The sequence below is a fragment of the Corvus hawaiiensis genome, chromosome 9, assembly GCF_020740725.1.
Source record: "Corvus hawaiiensis isolate bCorHaw1 chromosome 9, bCorHaw1.pri.cur, whole genome shotgun sequence".
NCBI classification, from domain to species: domain Eukaryota; kingdom Metazoa; phylum Chordata; class Aves; order Passeriformes; family Corvidae; genus Corvus; species Corvus hawaiiensis.
Genome location: NC_063221.1, coordinates 29804744 through 29824965, shown reverse-complemented (window position 1 = coordinate 29824965; position 20222 = coordinate 29804744). Strand labels below are relative to the sequence as shown.

General features: G+C 43.1%; 1 protein-coding gene across 7 annotated transcripts in view; it reads right to left on the bottom strand.

Moving 5' to 3' along the window:
• Positions 1-20222, bottom strand: part of FGGY (FGGY carbohydrate kinase domain containing) — a 254334-nt gene that overhangs the window by 193203 nt on the left and 40909 nt on the right. For 4 of the 7 annotated variants that reach the window (XM_048313086.1, XM_048313092.1, XM_048313087.1 and 1 more), the window contains exon 2: positions 13128-13192. The exons of the other annotated variants lie outside the window; for them this stretch is intronic. The gene's annotated coding sequence lies outside the window, so the exon portion shown is untranslated. The remainder of the gene's footprint in view (positions 1-13127; positions 13193-20222) is intronic. 7 annotated transcript variants of the gene reach the window in all.

The following is a 20222-nucleotide window of genomic DNA, read 5'->3' as shown; positions in this document are numbered from 1 at the left end:
GGTGTTTAAACAGTGCCTAAGGGCTGGATGCTTCCTCCTGGACATTTGTGCTGATGGCAACTACCACAGCCAAAACCAGTGCCATGCTATATATATATATATATATAAATATGTAACCTTTAATCTGTAATCTTTGTACTGTGTATCATTATTATACCATATCATTACATGATGCCATTATCATCAATCACAGAAGATTCAGAAAGAAGTTAGAAATATTATCTAGAAGAAAAGACTGTAAAAAAAATGGGGAAGAGGTTTCCATTCCATTTTAACATCTGGGAGGACAGACTTCTTACCATTCAATGCTTCTATTTCATCAATAGTGTCCTTTCTATGAAGAACCACTGAATGCAACATTTTTAAGCTTGTGGCTTATCAACCAACTACTGTCTTTTCTGCTGAAAGTGGAGTTTAATTCTTGCCTTATCCCTGCAGAGGTGGTCTTGGTTCCTGCATCACCAACAGAGCCCCTTCTAGTTACAGGGTGATTGGAACCAGCAACCACAGAGTCTCACCACAGCACATGTCTCAGTGACATTTTCATTCTGAGTCACCATTTGATTCAAGACAAGAAATAAAATTGCCACTGGTGGAAGTTCTGCATAATTCTTTATCACCTGAGCACATGGAACAGAAAAGCTACAGAATGAATTAGTCTAGAACTTGGTGTGCTTAACAAATGTTGTTTAATGACTCTGTTCAGAACACCTACATGTTTTGTTCCTGTTACTTGTACAGCTCTTACATGTGACAAAGAGACTAATTTTTTAACAGAGGAGGGAGGAGAGAGAACAGCTATGGACTCTTTTTTTACTGAGTATAATAATAGTAATATGGGGCTCTATACCATCTATGTCTCAGTGATTTCTTTTAAACATGCTTAGCCTATAATTGAAGGATAATTTTTCTTACTGCCAACTCCATCAGCTCACACTGACATCAGAAAACCCAACAGTGTTCTGGCTAATGTTTCATCACCAATAAAGAATTTTGAAAACTGAATTTTCCTCTGTGTGCACGAGGATAATCCTTAAAATTATGGCTTTGGTTGTACCCAGCAAAGAGGCTGCAGCACATACGTGCCCCATCAGTGCCTGTATGCACTGGTGCATCCTGGACATGAATCACAGAATGCCAGAAAGGTTTTGGTTGGAAGGGAACTTAAAGTTCATCTTGTTCCAGCCCCCTGCCATGGGCAGGAACACCTTCCACTATCCCAGGTTGCTCCAAGCCCTGTCCAACCTGGCCTTGGACACTTCCAGAGGACAGGGCAGCCACAGCTTCTCTGGGCTCCAAAAGAACCTTTGCAAACAGATGTCATATTGCTTTTTCAGGAGAGTCACCTCTTAGATTGAAAAATCTACTTAAAACCAATAAAACTTTTGTTTTCCTTTGGTCATGCTTTTTTTGTGTCTGATCCTGCCACAGTTCAGATTCCCGTGGTGTAATTAAAGAGACCACAAGTGACAGAGAAAACAAAATATGTGCAAGTGTTACATATAAAAGTATTGAGGACAAAGGTTCTTTTAAAAGCTCAGTTTGGAGCAAACTGACATTGCAGTTTTTCTCACTTGGATTTCAGACAGAGGCTAGCAAAATTTACAGTAACAAACCCTTTAATTCTTACTCCATTCAGAGAATGACTCAGCACTGCAAGGAAAAGCAGCCTAAATGTTGTGAAGTTTTGACAAACCAGCCGAGGAATGAGCAAGCAGGAGTCCAATGTGGAAGCAGTCACAGAGTTTACATCTGAGGAAAACTTTGCTGATTACATTTTGGAGGTGGTTTGTCACAGGACGGCCTCACTGCAAAGTGAAATCCCATGTGTGCATTGAATCCCGTGCCAAAGAATTCCCTTCTGGGTATAAAACTGGTCAAAGAATTCCAGGAAGCCCTTCCTTACAGAGGAAGCTAATTCAAAGTCCCCAAATGCATACCAAAAAAATAACTTTCCTTCCACATTTCTCAATCTCAGGCACCTCCTTCTGCCTTCAGGGTGCCTCCACCACTATTTTCAGAGTCCTCCTCTTTCCCCCATATCCACAGACAGCTGGTCCCGAGGAACTCACTGGCCCAGCCCCCACTTGTCTCCAGCTTGGGATGACTCGTGCTGCTCCCAGATACGTTTCTTGAGAGCAACCCTTTGATAAGCTGCACACTGAGATAACCCCGGGTTCCCTTCGTGCATCTCCTGACAGACCTGTCAATTTGTCCAGCTTCTGGAGGAGACACTGTGAGACCAGGAATGGAGGGGTCAGATGAGGGGTATCAGAGATAAGGAAGATGCCAGGATCTGGGGGAGGGCAGGGGGAAAGGGAAGAGGTTATGCAGGACCAGAGGCTGGAGCTGATCACTGTGGAAGATGCTCTGGGGTGAATTTGCAGTGTGGCTGCAAACCTCTGTGACAGCACAGCTGGGAAATCTCAGTGTGAATCCCTTCAGTTTCTACACTTCGCATACAAAAAGAGCATAAATATTTTTCTTCCTCTGGCTAATTCTTATGCAAATAGAGGGAAGTTACAAGTTTTAAGAAGTTGCTGCTCCTCTGTCCAGGTTCACATCAAGTCTTTGCTTCACAGATACCAAAACATGAACACATCACGTCTGGGAAGAAAAGCTTCATTCCAGATCCAGGCTGGATCATGGACAAAAGCTGGCATAACCTCAAACCTCCAGGAGAAGCCATCAGGGGACACTAAGACTGATCTCTTCCTGTGCCTATTGCAACACATCTGCTTGGGCTGGGATTCCGGGCCATCCCCTTTGTGACGAACATCAGCAAGCAGCGTGTGCTCCTGAAGGCTTTTACATCTGCGTCCGACTCACGCTCACTCCAGAGGTTCCTGTTTCATATCCGGCTCTGATGGCTCTGTGTGTATCATGTACATTCATTTCAAGTATACACAGGGGGCACAAACAATTGTAGAAGGATTATAAAGTCTGAGAATTTGTTAGGGGCCAGCTTGGTGTTAAAACCACACTCCCAGTTCACAAATGCACATGGACACTCTGCACCACAGCTTGTATTTGAGAGGAAAGCTAAAGCACAAAAATAAGAAATTTGGTTCCCAGAAACCTTCTAATGTGCACCTTCAGAGAATTCCTAATTTTCAGAATTGTTACCAATGTGACAAACTGGCTGCTGGAGCCAGCAGCTCTTCCCCATCCCAGTAAAGTGCATTGCCATAAGACCTTCAGAGGCAGTGATCTCTGTGAGATGGGAACAGAGCAACAACAGACACAAGTGTTGGCTCCAACGAATTTGGAGAGAAACATTTCTCTCAAACAGTTGAAGTGTGTTGCAGAACTTTGAAAATCTTGTAGTTTTCACTTTTCCTTTGGGAAAGAAATATTTTGATTTCTAACAAACAGATCTTTTTGCATCTGAGGCCTGCATGGACACTGCTCTGACGGGAAACACGGCCCTTTTTGCCATCAGAGAGCTCCTGTGCTGCCTATTCCCGCAATTCCAGACAGCAGAGATGGAATTCCAGGCTGCTGTGGGGCGTCCTCAGCTCACACCCACAGAGACTGAACACGCGATTCTCTGCCGACATGATTTTTCCTACATCTACCCCTGTGCTGGGCACTAATCCAGGGAAGTTAAAAACCCTCCCCCATGACACCCACTCAGCACTCCAGTATCTGCTTCCCAATCCTTCTGATAAGTGTGCCTGTTATTCTGTTCTAATCTTCTCCCAAACACACCAGCATGCCCTGAAATGAAACAGCAAAGGAGAACTCAAACTAAGCATTTACCTGCAAGCAATTTTCCAATAAAAAGCAGAAAAATATGTCCCAGTCCAAACCCAACACAGCATCACATCTCCTGTCTGTGCTCCTCAACAGCAGGGACCATGTCAGGATATTCATTGAGTACTACACTCAGCAATCAGACACGAAATATTTCATGCAGTAAAACACCAAGGGCAGGTTGTTTGGTTCTGCTTTTCATTCTGCAGGTTACAAATGTTTTGACAAATTTATCTGACTTGCAATCAGTAAATAAACAAGGCCTAAGATACTTGATGAAGGAACTGTATTTCCCTGATAGAAATACTTTCCCATATCATCCCCAAAGGAAATGTAAGTCTTCAGTGAGTAATACACCTACTCCCATAGCCTACTCAGTTAGACCCAGATTACCTACATCCCCTGAGCAAGAACTGCAACACAGTTACTGCTGCTTTTCAGTAAAATCCGGGCACAAACCAGACTCTCTGAGTTACCTGGTTAATGCTGTCAGTCACTGTGCTACAGATGTGCTCCTGTGAGCAATGCTTACACCTCCTGTCAGCTCTAAAGGTGTAAGAGTAGAGTATATCCATGGGAAAGACTCATTACAGATTCCTATTTCAATTTAATCTTCATTGACAAACAACATTTTGGGCTTTAGGACTCACATGCATTCCCTCTCTGAGACAACAGGAAGATCTTCTTTCTTCCAGCTCCCACTATCAGATGTGCCCTAAAAAAATCTCCTGAATTGTTTCAATACCAACACAAGGATTCTTCAGACTGAGGAAGAGAGGGCTGTATACCACATGAGAAAAAGGACTGCTCCTGCATCACTGGTTCTCCTTAGAAACTTAGAGGAGGCTGCTTTGTGTACAGAACTTGGCACTCTGGGAGCATGAAAGCCCTCTCAGTTCACTACAGGCACAGCAGATCCAAATGGATCACGGAGATGGTTATTTGTGTGTATTTATAGCACCTCACAACTCAGGTTGAAGACTGAACATCCAAATAAATGCATCTGAGGAATCAGAGAGTACAGTTTTCTCAGTCACCAAAACTGCTCTGCAATTTTTCATCTCCATTTACATCTGCTTTTCTGTCTCCTAAAAGTGCTTGTATATATTTAACTGCTTCTAATGGACTATAAAGAACTGTGAAGAGTTTACACTTCCCTGAACATGACCTGAAGGCTTCAGATGTATTCAGACAGAAATCACATACTTTATTAAAGATAAATTATGGCACTACAGAATCAGATATAATTAATATAATGTGCCCTCATTCTCCAGGAAGGGAAAAAAGAGAGTGACTATCACTGTGAAATATCAGCTGTGGATTAGACAGAGTAAGAAAGAAAAGGATTAAAATCTGGATTGTGGCTCTTGGTCAGATATGCATCTTTAGTGGAGCAAATTTCACCTAGTAAGTCATTTTTCCTCCATCCACCAACCACTAATCTCTGGTAAGTATGTTCCAGGTTACAGACTAGAGTGGAAATCCATGGAAAATGCAGGCAGGGTGCAGATCCTGGATACCTGTATTTGTGGTGCTGTTGACACAGCAGCGGCTCGGGGTGCTCCTGCTCCAGCCACGTTTCCTGTTTCTATAAACATGCTCTGTTTGAAAAGGGGCTACTCTGGGCACACATATGCACTTTATGGCCACTCCTGTGCCAACATAAATCAGCCCCAAATGCCATCTCGGTGACATAATGTAGGACTTATGCTTAAGGGAGTCCACATCCATAAGTGAGTGTGTTCCAAAGTAATTAATTTGAGGAGTCCACTTACATTTCAATCTCCCAGCCAGACAGGCTGCCCCGTGGTTCCCTTGGCTTTTTTGCCTCAGACTCCCCAAATTTCACTCTTCCATTTCCTCCACTTCCTCACCTTTCAGGGTCAGAGTTTAACACCACAAAGGGAAATGAAACAGAGAAAAACAAAACAAAACAAGCTGTGAAGCAGATTAAAGCCACATTTGACATCCAGAGGTACATGGTTCCTTTTTCAGCTGCAGATATGAAGTAGTAACAATTTCGTGTCCGCAACTCACAGTGTAAGCTTGTGTTTTGAAAACAAAGGAGGTTTTCTAAGTGCATCTTTGCTCAAAAAAAAATGTCATGGCTTTTAAAATCTATTCTATTTAATGGTCAAGTCAGCTGAATTCTTAATTACTCTTTTCTAATTGCTTAGAAATGGCCTGGAAAGTAGAGAGAAACCCTCTTACACTTCCCTCCACTCTTGGTGCTCTAAATGCACCATCTCTGAGGGGAAGGTGCTTGCAGAGCAAGCCACAGAAATGTGTGCTTCTGCTTCTTAGAGAGGATGGGTCTGCCAAGGGCCTTCTCCTGAGCAGCACCAAGAGAATTGCCATCAGCCCATGGCTCTTGCAGAGCTCCTGCTCTGACTGCACTGTTCAGCAACATCCATCTGCTCAGAGAAACTCACTCGCTGAGGACAAAGTTCAACTCCTTTCCCAGAAAATTAACTCCTACTACCTTCTGAGGAGGCTGGATCAAATGCAAATGAGAAGACATGCAATTAGTCATGGGATAAAATGGCCCATAGGATTCAAGAGGAGAGATGCTTTACAGGAGGCAATTAGCTTCTGCTTACCCAATTTATACACAGTGCCCTGAGTCAGCGGGCGTGAGGCCATTTCATGGGATCAACCCTAAGCCAAGGATTCCATGTTTCCCCAGCAGAGAAAGATGGAACTGTTCCCCACAGCCAGCACAAAGGTTCTTAGCTTGGTCCCACATTTCTTCCTATAAGGCCCTCACAGTTCATGAGGAGGTCACAGGGATTACAGCCCATTTTTGCAGATCCCAATCGATTCTGAAACTGCAGTGTTCCCACATTTGTTTGTGCAATACCAGTGCAGAACCTGTTTCTATCAGACAACCTGATTCAATCTTCACGCTTTTTGAAGAAGAGGACAGTGATGATGTGGACATTTCCAATGCAGAGATCTCCTCTGGTTCATTTTAAATATTCAACCTCACCTTCAGAAGGGATCCCAGCTTTGTTTCTGGCTTAGTCTGATGAGTGTGTAGCCCATGCCAGGGCAGACTGAATACTTGAAGCACAGATTTCTTTCTGTAGAGGTCATAATTCCAGCATGATCGATACAGAGTGGAGGAATGAGAAGCCAATAAGAGAGGTCAGACTTCATGGACCTGGTGAGAAAGGCCCAGAAAAAAGAGCACAAAACCCTGTAGCAGGGCATGAGATGGCATGGCAGGGACTAACCTTTCCCAGTGAATAAATATTTAAACTTTTACTAAACTACTAACAAGGAAGAACTGAAAGACCCTCACTTCCAAGTGGATTATTGCAGTTCTTCTTTCTCATCCGGGACCCAGAAAATCAAATTTCAAAATCCACTGCCATGCTTTTGAAAATCTAATATAATTTGCTGAACACCAGTGGCTTTTTCTACAACAGTTTAAATAAACGTGCAACACTTAGCCATGATTATGGAGATCTGAGGGAGGAACAAGATTTTTCTTTTTTACACTTGGGAGTTACTCCTCTGTACTTGCCTTATGTCTGAAGAGATTTAAACAGAGGGGGAAAATGTGGAGGGAGTTATTCAAGGGAGTTATTCAACAAAATAAAAAAGTGCATGTGTACACTCACAGAAGCAAAAAAAAACACGCAGAAAGTTAAGTTTTTTTATAAAAAATCTCCTTTATCTTCGGGGAGAAAATGTGATGATTGCATGATTTTTATGTTTATGTAAAGATAAATGAACAAGTAGAATAACTGAACAAAGCCATTAATCAAGACTAAACTTCCCAGGTACAATTCAACTTAATTTATGGTCATATTGGACCCTCTTGCTCATGTTCAGAGTTTTAAAGGGTGGTTCTGGAGCTCAAAGGCGAAGCAAAAGTAGCTTTTCAACACATCATCCCAAATTCAGAACTGAATTCTGCTGCCACAAGGCAAATGGATGATTCTTCCAACCTGGAGATGGAAGAGCCCTGAAAGAGAATGAACTGCAGGGATCAGCCCCAGCTAACACAGGAACAAGCGAGATGAGAGTGGAGGAGATAAAATGAATGTGCAAGTAGGAAGGAGACACAGCACAGACTGGGAGCTTGTCTAGATTTTTTGAGCTTTTAGGAAAATAAATGTCTTCCATCACGTCCTGTCTCTTGCTTTAGTGATCATTTTGCAACTTCCAAATTTTTATCAGCCAAAAAGAGAACAACACTGTACTTTGCACGTGATGGTAGAACGTGCTAAACTGATTGGATGATACCCTGTGCCAGATTAGGGATCTCTCTGGTCCTTCTTGTATCTATGGTTGCAACCACGCACACAAATGTAACAAAAAAGTAAAAGGAAGTTTGCAAGAGGCAGCTCTGAGCAAATCTGCCCACAAGAAGTTCCTTTCTTCTCCCTAAAAGTCAAAGCCTCATTTGCACTCTGAAGTAATTCCTCTGCCTTACACAACCCTTAATTATTTCCAATCCTTGCTGTAGTCACTGTAAGTGTCTTCATAAACTGGATAAATGCACCTTTTGGAGGGTTCACTTCTTCCTGGAGATTTTGTGGCAATTAATTTATTTTAAGATCCAGATAGCTTCCAAGATGCCTTAATCAACAGCACATCCTGTCCTCACCACGAAGCTCCTGAAATTTGTATGTGTCGAGGCCAGACTCCAAGAATGCAGACAGGTGCCCACAGGAGGGGGCAAAAATGCCAGAATTTCCCAAGCTATGGTAAACATGGGGCCGAGTTCCCTGCCCAGCAGCTCCTGCCACACATTTGGGAAGAGGAGGTTTGAATCCAGCCAGTTATTCTTCCTTATCCTGCTCCAGGGAGCTGCACCACCAGACAACCTGGGAGATGTGCTGTGGATGCCCATCTTCCAGCTGCCCCTGGAACAGGATTCTAGCTGCTAGGAAGTCCTTCAGGAAAGACTAAGGGATGAAGAAAGTGGAAACAGAACAGCTGCAGGGATACTCCCTGCCTCTGCTATTCCCAGAAGTTGTGGTCTTGGGGAGAAGGGGCAAGGAGCCTGAATTGATGGGTTTAGGTCAGGGGAAGAGGTGGAACAACTCTTACGAGTATGTGGGAGGACCTGGGAAATAAAACCAGAGAATTGCTGCAGAGAACCAGAGATCCTTTGGTCAGCATGGGATCATGCAATAAACCAGGAATGAAATCATGGCTTGAGCAACGACTTTGTGCCATCAATACAATCCTGTGGGGAGTAGACATGGAAAGGGTGGACTCAGCCTGGAGTTTTCACACTTAGGAGCACAGGCAGGGAGCCCAGCTAAAGAGCTGAGGGAGGAATGATTTATGAGGACAGAGCTAAATGGTTAAACAACAAGTAAGGGCAGACATAACAATCTACAAATACCCACAGAAGTAAATATCAAGGAGTGTGAGGAATTTTTGGAACAGCAAGATAAACTTCCCAAGACTAAGATGCAGTGGCTTGTAACACACTTGCCCAAACAGCTAAAGTTTTGGTCATGACTGGCTTGAGCAAAGGATGAGCAAAGGGAAAGGCAAGGAACAAACCTGTGCTGTTCAACACGTGAAAGGGATTATTCAACTCTGTCCCAGGTAAGCTCCAGGTCTCTATCACCAGAGAAGCTACTGGCAATGTTCAGCAAGGTACAGGAGTTGGAGACAGGACTTTGGAGCCCTCCTGCAGCCGCTTTTCCCCTTGGGATTTTTGTGGTAGCAGCAATTACAACTGTGATTTAATCGAGACAGTTTCAGGTTGATTGTACAGATGAAGAAGTCACACAGCTGCTATTGCACAACATCACTCAGAGCTAGAAAGACTACCCACCACAGCAGTGTCACTACAATTAACATCCAATTTGCCCTGGATAAAGGCTGAGTGTTAAAATTGCACCTGATCTCATGCCCGCTTCAGCCCCTGAAATAGCTCTTAACTAGAAGTGAAGTTTGTTCTGTGATGAGCACCTGCATGAGGGGTGAGATCCAGCCCAAGGTCATGTCCCAGGGAGGGAAAGATTTCCAAGAAGGCCTGGGGGATGTGCCTGATGCTCCACATGAGGAAAAAGAGCTGCTAGGGCTACACTGAGCAGCAATACAAGGGAAAGGGAAGGAATGCAAAGCAAAACTCGAACAAACAAAAAGGACCTTGGAGTTTTTTGTTCACAGTGTGGCATTGCAGCTGTGGCAGGGTCAGGAAAAGAGACAGCAAGGTAGAAACAGAGAATGGGATTGGCTCTGAATCCCTCAGACTGCAAAATTATTGCCTCATTAAAGGAAATAAATTAAAGGTAAAGGGGAGAAAAGAGCTCATACACAGTCTTGAATTGTGGTAAGGGGGAGAGGAAAGAGATAAAACAAACCAAAGGCACAGCCACAGGAAACAAATGCAGCCCTAAGATACCCTCTATCTCCTCTTTTCTGACAGATGTCCCATTCCCAGTCCCCAGGGATTGGTTTGTGCACTCAGGAGGATAAAGCAGTTTCCTTACTTCTTCCTGCCTTGATTGAGACACTGGATCACTAACATGGAGTGTTGCTTAACTCAGGGCAGGAACCTACTTCTCGCTTAGCCCTGACTTCTGAAAAACAATCTCAGTGCTGGAGTTCAGTAAAGAGGAGCTACACAACTCCCATGGTGAGGAGGGGACTGAGAGAAACCCAGGGAAGCTGCAGGGGATTTATTTTGGGAGAACATCTTTAGGTGGTCAGGGGATGGTTGTGAGGTTTCAATACATGCACAGAATGAAACCCATTGCTAAAGTGTCCTAAAGAGAAAAGGTGGATTTCAGAACTATTAAAAACAAACTGCACTTTATCTCCCATTTTAAGGCTTGGAAAGAGATGACCATCCTAGGGGAAATGCCACTCAGTGCCACAACAACATCTCAAAGCATTTTGGAGATTTAGGTGTTGATTAATGAGACATTCAGGTTCACAAGCCAAAGAAGCCGGGGAATTCTTTTTGCCAAAGGTTTACAAATGGCAGGCAAAAAATTACTGAGGAAGAAAGGCCTTGTAATTAAATGCTTAACTTGAGATTCAGGTTCTTCTTCTCACCTTAATGCCTAAAACACAACAAGAGGTGCCTTCCATACTTTTAAACACTGTGTTCCTAAAAGGGACAGGATACAGAGTACAGCTCCCAGTCCTCAGCAAGCTGTCAGGAGCCTGCAGTGGGAAGAGCTGCCTGACTGTGCAGAGGTGTCATTCCTGTGGTAAATATTTCTAAGAAAATTCAGGTAGTGGTGTGGTACCCAGAATTGTGCCAGGGAGAGATTTTGAGTCTATTGTGTTTGTTTCCTTGCTGAGGAAGAAAAGTGTTTTTCACCTCCCAGACTTCTCTGGGGCTTTTTCTCTTCAAGGTTTTTTAGAAAACTCCTGAGCAGGAAGCTAAAACAATTACCTGAACAGAGCCAAACAGTCTGTAAGCTTTGACTCTCCCAAAGAAGCACTTTTTGATGTACAACAGCTTCCAATGCAGGAGACACCTTCTGCCCTTTAGTTTAGTGGTGTGTTACAACACATCACACTGAAAACTGAGGCAGAACACAAAAAAAGAAAACAATCCTTACAGTGAATCTTTACTTTTGTTGGAATCCTTTTCTGGATGTTTATGGCAACCCATAAAGTTGCTGAAACATGCCTGCTGTATTTTTAATTGTCATTTTAAATGCCAAAACCCAGAAGTCCTGCTTGTATTGTATGTGAACACAGTGTCTGCTTATGTTCAAACCCTCAGGCTCTTTAAATAACTCCACTGTACACAGAGAACGTTGTTCATTTTGTTTTTACAATTTTTGCTCATGTAGAAGGAGCTCTAACGTCCTGAGAACATAAATGTATGTTCATAAGCAAGGAGCGAGATCACAGCTGGAACATACCTGAGCCTTGGATCGCGTTTCGGCAGCGGCACGAGCCGAAAAAGCCGCTTCTTTCTCAGTTTAATTTACAAGAGCCACAAGTGGAACAGCACATAGCAGACTTACTGACGTAAGGCACAGGTGAGTGCACGTTACAGGTCCAGCTCTGTGCCTGATCCACAGGGAATATCAGGCTGTTTCAGCCAGACTTTAGAGCCATTACCGCCGTAGCCCTGGAGGAACCTGGGCTGAACCCTGGTGTGTTAGTAAAGGTGGCAGCTGCCATAACAGACTTCTGTGTAGGTTACAAATTTGGGGCATAAAATGAGGGTCTTTTTATTGATTCCAGTGAGTTTCGTACCAAGCCTCCATTGTTCTGCCCTAAAGAATAAACCATTAGAGAATTTATAAGCTAATTTGTTGGGTTTTTTTCTTTCAAGGATTAAACAGGAGCGGATTGTAATTTTCTTTAAATGCATCTATTATTCATGAGTATTCAGTAAGTTTTATTATGGGCTTAAAAACAACAGCATATATATCTTTATATTCAATTCCAATCTCCTACATGGGCTGTGAAACTCACATTTTATGTTTAGTTGTGATTGACCATGAAAGTCAGAGGGTAATACGTGTTCCCTGAGTAAAGACACAGACAGGTATCTGGCCAATGTTCATTTTTCACATTAGTTTTCTGTAAATAATCTTACATGCAATTTTGCCACTTCCTCTCTGCAGGAATCTCTGGGAGTAGGTTAGCAAACTGTGGCTTGAAGAAGGCTGACACAGAGTATTTATGAACAGAGAGGAAGTAAATTAATTCCAGCATTTGATTCAACATTGGAGAAAAGCTTTTTGCAGTATTTAATCACCCACAGTAACAAGAGGAGGTACAGTCCCTCCTCTAGCCTGGACCTATTACCAGGAAAGGAAAATTGTGCTGAGTTAGGACTAAAAACAAGGGGTCAAAGAAAGAGACACTTCATTTCTCAGTGTCCATCCCATAATGCCAGTCCTGTAACAGCTGCCACTATTTGTAAAACGTGCAGAAGAGGGATAGGTGGAGGAATGAAGCCAACGCACACAAGGTAACACCCTTTTTAAGCAACCACCACTTTCTGCAATGACCTGTACAAGGGTCATTGGGGGTTTTCCTTCCCTTGGACTCCGGGTTTCCTGAGAGGAAGGAGAGTTGAAATACAGGAACCAGTGGCTGCATACCATTTCCAGCAGCACAGGAGACCTTCCTCACTGACAGTGGTTTAGGAACCACATCTGAATCTCCAAACTTCCTGGTGTTCTCCCTTTGAAAGGAGGGAAGACGGGGGAGGAGATGGGTGGAGAGGGTGAAGAGGTGGTTCTCTTCTTTGAAAGGCCCTGCAAACACGGCAAAACTGCTCCCAAACCCTCAAATCTATGAGGAAAAAAAGTTGCGATACAAGTGGGAAATACAAGAAGTTTTAGCTAATAAAACATGCTGGACTAGCACCACACTTCTGCTTAAAAAGCTGTTTATCATAAACAACAGTTACTTACAGTATCACTGTGAGATCATTAGAGGACTCAGACACTGAAGAGCATCTGGTTCATCTGGGTGAGGCCTGGAAAACAGTGTCACGTATCAGCAAACACCAGCAATCGATGGATTTTTTGTGAGGGCTGTTGGAACAGGAGGAAACGCTCAAACTCACACTGCTGGGCCACTCTGTGATCTAATCCTGGCCAGGGAAAAGAAAATCTGCCCCTCACTACATTTGATAAGAGAAAAACTTCAATTCCCTAGATAAGAACATCAGTTTGGCTGGGCTGTGTTGCAGATAATTTTTTCTCCTTTCAAAGGGTTAATGGGACCCCAGAGATAATAAATGGATCAAGCAGCTGTGTAGGTGCTCAGGAGATGAATATAGGTTGATTTTTCACAAACTTAACCTATGCAGAGTGAGTCATAATTTGCACCTTGCGTCATACAATAAATGCATCTTTTAAAAGTCAACCCACTGTGAATGGGCTGTGAGCTCTCCAAAAGCAAGAATCCTGCTCTCCTGCCCACAGGAGGATCAAAACAGCTCTTCTCCCTAGGTTACAGTGTGATGGCAATAACAGGGACCAAACAAACAACTCCATGTTGTGAGTTTGCCACGTCGCTCTTAAAAGGTCAAAAGGTTTTGACTGAAACAACAGTTTTTGTTTCATGAAAGATGAATTCTTAATCATAAATGTGTATTAATCTCATTGCTGCTCCTGCTGTGCCTTGCAACGCTGCTTCTTTTTTCAATTATGCCTCGCATCAACTTTTTAATTAATACCTATGCTAGGAAAACCTTGAAAGTTTTGATAAATGACATCTGCTTTTGTGCATTTCAACCGTACACTTCTGTGAGAAGGAAATGGTTCTATTTTGTAGTCAGCCAGGAGAAAGAAAAGCAAGTAGAGAGGAGGTCTACATGTTCACAGGGATCTCAGCACTGAGCAGACAGAATAATCATCTTTTGTTGAATACGAACATAACAAAAAACAAATCCAACAATTGCCTTTTGTTCTGAGCAAGAAAGGCAGGGCTTTAATAGTCTTTAAACGAGATAGAAAATTTCCATCCAAATGGAACCATGGAGTAGGTAGACACATTACAATGTTTTGGAGTTCAGTGATTAAATTTAATACTGTGCCAGGCAGTGATTAGTTGATGAAGGGTGTTCAAAACTAGAATAGAAACAAGGGAAGTGTGGCTCCAGTTTAGCTCTGGGCCTCCCCAGCAGTTTTGTGTTCAGCTTTCTACTTTAATAGCAGTGTCAAACAAAAAAAAATTTGGTTTGATTTATTTCCCTAAGGAAACTCAGTGCAACTGTAAACATATAAAACTTCAGCATTCAGTGTCAGATCCCAGAAAGGACCTGAGGTACCAACCAAAGCACAGACACACATCCTCTTCTTCAGTACTTTTCCACCTTGCTACCTCAATCCCTGCACTCAGAGCCCAGGTACATGTGAATCCTATTAGTAAGCACTGAATTTTCCCAAATCACTGTGCAGGAGACCCCTAATTAAGGCTTCTGAATCCCAGCCTCAGAGCTGGGTGCCTGTGTCCCTTACAGATGTTTGCCTTAGTGCATTAACCCCCCTGGTGAGCCCAGTATGACGCATTGTCCTTAACACTGTACAAAGATGACAAATCCCCCTGGAGAACAGGAGAATAAATCCCTTTTAACTTGGCTGTGACCTCTCCTAAGCCAGCCCAAGCCAGCCCATGAGCACATGGTGTTCTGAGAAGTCACAGCACAACCTGAGCCCAGTGGGTACAGGTAGATCAAATCAACTTCACCAGCAGACTTCACCAGCTTTGCAGAGGATGTGAAAGTTCATCTCCTGGGTTTCTCAAATGGAGAATTACCCCCTAAATTCTGACCAGAGACCTTTGAAGGAATTAAAATTTTCACTTTTTTTTTTTTTCTTTTCAGTTCTTTTCTTCTTCCTTTCCTGTCACCACCTATTCCTACAGTCCAAGCAAAGGCCATCATCATTCTAATTTGAAGCAAGTCCTCTTACATTAATATCTATTTTGGCCCAGACCTGCTCTTTGCTGCATTAGTATAAATCTTTTGTCTTTTCATGGACTTTCTCCAACTATATTCTGGTCTAAGCAAGATTAGAATCTTATTTTGGTGATAATTTGTAGGGTTATGCTAAAGGTCAGCATCGTGCAGGCCACAGATCTTGGTGAAATCTCATCTATTCCAGGGGGAGAGAATTTACAGTTACAATTTACTATAATAGTAACATGATTTTTTAAAAAAAATGATAACTTGTAGATAATGTTTCAAGCTTCTCCTTGAAATTTTAAAATCCATCCATCAAGTAACAATAATTAATCACCAAACATGTTAAGTATTCAAAAAAAGTGTGGATATGGCACTTGAGGACGTGGTTTAGTGGTGAACGGGGTGGTGGTGCTGGGTTGACAGTTGGATTTGATGATCTCAGAGGTCTTTTCCAACCTTAACAACTCCATGATTCTGTGTTATGTGTGTGAAGTTAGTTGCAGCTTTCACTACAAGGAAGTAAAACAAAAAAGTGTAGGAAAAACTGTGTTGGAGTCTATTTAACACTTCAAATGAATGCTTGTGTAAAGCTCCTCTCGGATTCTTCCATCACAGGCAACTTCCCTGACTGCCAGAAGGCCTGGGAGCTTTTCCCATCAATGTGAGAAGCAAGAGATTTGCACCTTAACAAAAATTTCCAACATACTCTTCACGTATTATTTGTGCTCCAGGTGGTGGTAAGACATAAATCCTGGAAGTTCTCTCCACAATGGTCGAATGCCAAGAAATGGAGCAGTTTACTGGAACAGCAGCAGTTTCTGATGTCTTTGCAATGCCAGTTTCAACTAGAAAGGTACAATATTTTATATTCTGAGAAGCTGAGCTAGACCATTCTGGCAAAGAGTCTGTCTGCCTACCAAGGGTGGGGTAGGTATTTACTATCTCTATAATGACTTCCTACTGCAAGTGGGTCAGGTAATTCAAATAACTCGCCAGAACTGCCCTTGGTGGAGTCTGGTGAAGTCCCGCCTGTAAGTAAATAGTCCCTGAGCTGCAGAGGGCACATCCTCTGTCATGTGATGTCTCAGCCGTTTCCTGGCACTGCCCCTCCGACAAATCCTTCACTTTATCTCCCTCCCATTGTAACAGTTTCACCGCTGCTGCTGCTGCTGCTGCTGTGCTTTCTGCTGTCAGTGGCCTGCTGTGAACTGGAAAAATACCTGCTGAAAAGACCAGTCAAGTACTTAAATGATACCAGAGGCTCCTCCTTCCTCTGCCTCCATTATGGGCAAGCATCCAGTCTGTCAGTTGTGCTTGCCCAGCTCCAAACCAAATGTTTCAGCATCCGGCCTGCACAAGTCATCAGGTTTAAACAAAAACTGCAGCAGAAGATTAGCTTGTTGCCTGTGATCAGTGCAGTGCTTGGCTTTCCCTCACGCTGAACCTCGATGCCTGATGTTCAAACATGTGGATCATGTTCGTTCTGGCATTTGGAGTGGGGTAAAAGGCACTGTCTGTGTCTGTGGTGAGGTGGGAAATCCCAAATTCGGCAAGCTTGCAGAGGTGCTGCCTTGCACAGTGGTTGAAATGTTAAAAGAGAGGTATGAAGCAGCTCAAATAATAAGAAATAACTACCAGCTCCTACATGGCTCCTTGAGGCACTGTGGATGGAGAAGGATGCGGCAAATTAGGCAAATTAGGGCCAGGAGTTGGACTTTGATGATACTTGTGGGTCCCTTCCAACTCAGGATATTGTGTGATCCTATGAAATCTCCCTTTGCACAAACAGCCTCTCCTGAGAGCTGCTGGGGAAGGACACACAGGTCATTGAAAGAACCTGCAAGCATTCATTATATGCTTGTTTGCCAAAAACACAGTGGCATGGCTTGGTTCACCATAAACATTTTGGGCAATGCTCTTTATATTGTACCAATAACTAAAACCAATCAGCAAAAACAAAAAGATGTTCAAAGACTCTCATGAGCTCTGGGTTAGATGGATGCATTCTGGGGAACAGCTTCATGGATTTTGGCACTGTAGGGTAGCTTTTTAAAACAAAATTTCCAAAAATGAACAAGTTATTTCATAGATGAACTGTGTTGTCATAAAAAGTTTTGCTTGTCTATCTTTCCAAACAAGCACACTCCTGTAAAGAACAAATGAATGTCAACATTATTCCAAAATGTGTTAGAAAATTAATACTGCGCCCGTGTGTCACTTCAAAGTACTCTGTTTTGATCTTGCCAAGGTTATCCCAGTGGCTTTACCCCACAAAACAAGCCACAAACACAGCAGTGAATGAGTCAGGACGCAGAGCTGACTCTAAGAGCAGGAGCAATGCCTCTGGAGAGCGCGGCCAGCGGCAGGCATGGCGCAGAGCTAAGGCTGCCGTGCGCGGTAACAGCTGAATGAACAATGACTGGCAGAAAGAGAGAACACTTTGCTGTAGAACTTTTATTTCAAGCTCCTCCACTTCCCATCAATGCAAAAGGCTCTCTCAGGGTCAGGAACACCCGATCTGATGGACCCAAGTCTGCACTGGGAAGACGTGAGCCACACGATGCACGCCCTGAGCGGGAAGGTGGCCCACAGGCCTCGGCATTTCTGAGCAGGGCTTTGAAAAGAGTTTCCAAGGGCCCTACACAAAAAGTCCTTTCAATAGTGCTCCATAAAACACACCTGAAGAAAGCCCGTTAGCTCCACGCTCTCTGTTTAGCTCAAGTGTTGTTTTTTCACACACAGAAACACGTGTACAGACTTAGTGCACCATACAATGCCCCACTAAAGGCATCAAGTGCTGGTTATAACTCCATCCAAGATCAACAAGGTCTTTTTCCACAAGCAACCCTTTGTGTTTGGGAAGCCTTTGCCCTGAATTTTACTGTCTCCAAGTCAACTAACAGGTGCTCTGCAGTCAAACGTGAGCTATTTAAGTGCAACCTGCATAACAACTTGCCAGGCTGGCAGGCAACCTTAAATAGTAGTTAGGGACTGGAATGGGTAAGTTTTATGCAGACAAACAGAAACACTCCCAACAGGAAAAGAAGGGAGGGGGGGAGGAGGAAAGGAAAATGATATCTTTCTTGGTTTCCATTTAGTTTTCTCTTTAATATGTTGGCATAATATAACCCTCAAAGAAGAGAGCGAGGCTCCCAAAACCAGACACCATGATAATCTGACATTATACAGTGGTTGTTCTTAAAATTTTCCAGTTTTGCTTTGGACAACAACATAATGTGCTGATTGTATATGGGATATTCTCTCCACTTGCACGGGGCACCGATAGCCTTTACTGCTAATACTGGAAGTGTGTTATTTCAGGCAATTTGACTTGTATTTTTTTTTCCCTGGAGAAAGCACTTTGGGGTAGGAAAAAGAAAAAGTGAAAAAGCTTTCTTAGCTAGATGCCAGATGTGTCATTTTGCATTGTAAAGCCACACCACAATTTATAAGCCACACAACTGCTCATTTGTGTACCATTCCCAGATCAGATCTTTTAAGTCTGTTTCTGGGATCAGTGCATTGTAAAGCATGAAATGTGATGTTTATCAAACAAAAGTCATACCCATTTGGGATGCTATACAATTACTCAAAGGTCAAATACACCTCTGCCTAAGTGTTAAGTTTCCAGGCAGTGAGGGAATTGTATCATTCAGGAGATTGTAACATTCCTGTAAGTGCCATCATTTCTGCTACTGGAATGTTTCAGTCTGCATAAAAACAAACGCTTACCTCTTCTCTCTCCTCTTCTTCCCCTACACAGCTACTGGCACTGTGTCTTTTTACATTTAATCATAACTATTGATATTTGTGGGGCATGGGCAGGACAGACACAGAAGAGAGATGTTCCTGGGCACTGCTGGTTGTGAAACAGGAGACACAGGGAGCAAGTCCAACCCATAAACAGCACCTATGGTGTTATAATAACAAAAAATAGATTTACTTTTATTGTGTGGTCTTAACACACATTATACCAGGCCTGGGAACACACAGACACAGGAACAGCCACTCCAGTGAGAGTCAGGAGAGCTTCAACTACTGCCTAAAAACCCACAAAGCATCGTGGATGCAGCTGGAAGACAGACAGCACCTTCCCATGGGCAGTGGGACGTTTACTGGGATATACAGATCTCTGCATGTGAACTGGCTCTGCTTGCAGCAAAAAAAGGCATCTCTTGTGCACAACTGGCTGGAACTCGATGGCACAGGGAGGGCAGATGAGATCACTTCACCTGGCCTGGCCTGCCAGACAGCCCCAGCTCAGCTGGTGCAGTTTTGCTCTTTGAACACTTGCTCAGTATCAGTTGTGGAACAGTTTATCAGCGTGGGCTGCTTCCGTAGATACAGTCGTGACCCCTAAGAGTAGAAAAACTTGTTTTGTTGTAGTGGGGGGATTTTCCTGAACTAGGTTAAATAATATTTATTGAACTAAAGTCCACAGTTGCTGGAGCTGCTCTGGATTGACATGAGCATGGCTGAGATCTTTCATCTTTTCTTTCATCTGCTACAATGCAGAAAATCACTGTCTGTTCATTTTTGTATTCCTTCAACCTTCAGACCAGAAACTCAGAACTGGCTTTCTGGATCCCTTGATCTGTCAGACAGAGAAATCTGACAACTCCTCAAACCACAGGAAACTTAAAAATAGCACTTGTTCCAGCACAGCTAGACAGTGTTGTTCTTGAAATCTGGGTTAGAAAATACTTACAGGGTCTCTGAAAGAGAGAAGCCTGAAGCAGAATGTCTCTATTACTGCATTCCTTTATTTAAACAATTAACCCTGTGAACAGAAGAGCTACTGAAGCTGGATTTGCTATTGATTTTTTTCCTTTAGACTAATTCCTACATGGATTCCCCAGCGTCTAGTAAATGTTTTTTCTCTACTCCAATAGAGGGGGGAGAGGGGGAAGCACAAGAAAGGGAGACAGCTTGGGCCTCTGCACTGTATTCAACTTTTTATTTTCACTAAACACCTGGGACTTTATTTTCAAGACTTCTACCCTTAATTGGAAGAACAGGTTGAAAAGTTACTGGAGGAGAGATCCAGACATTTCTTTATCCTCTCTGCCCTGCAAGTTTTATCATCTAGGGAAGC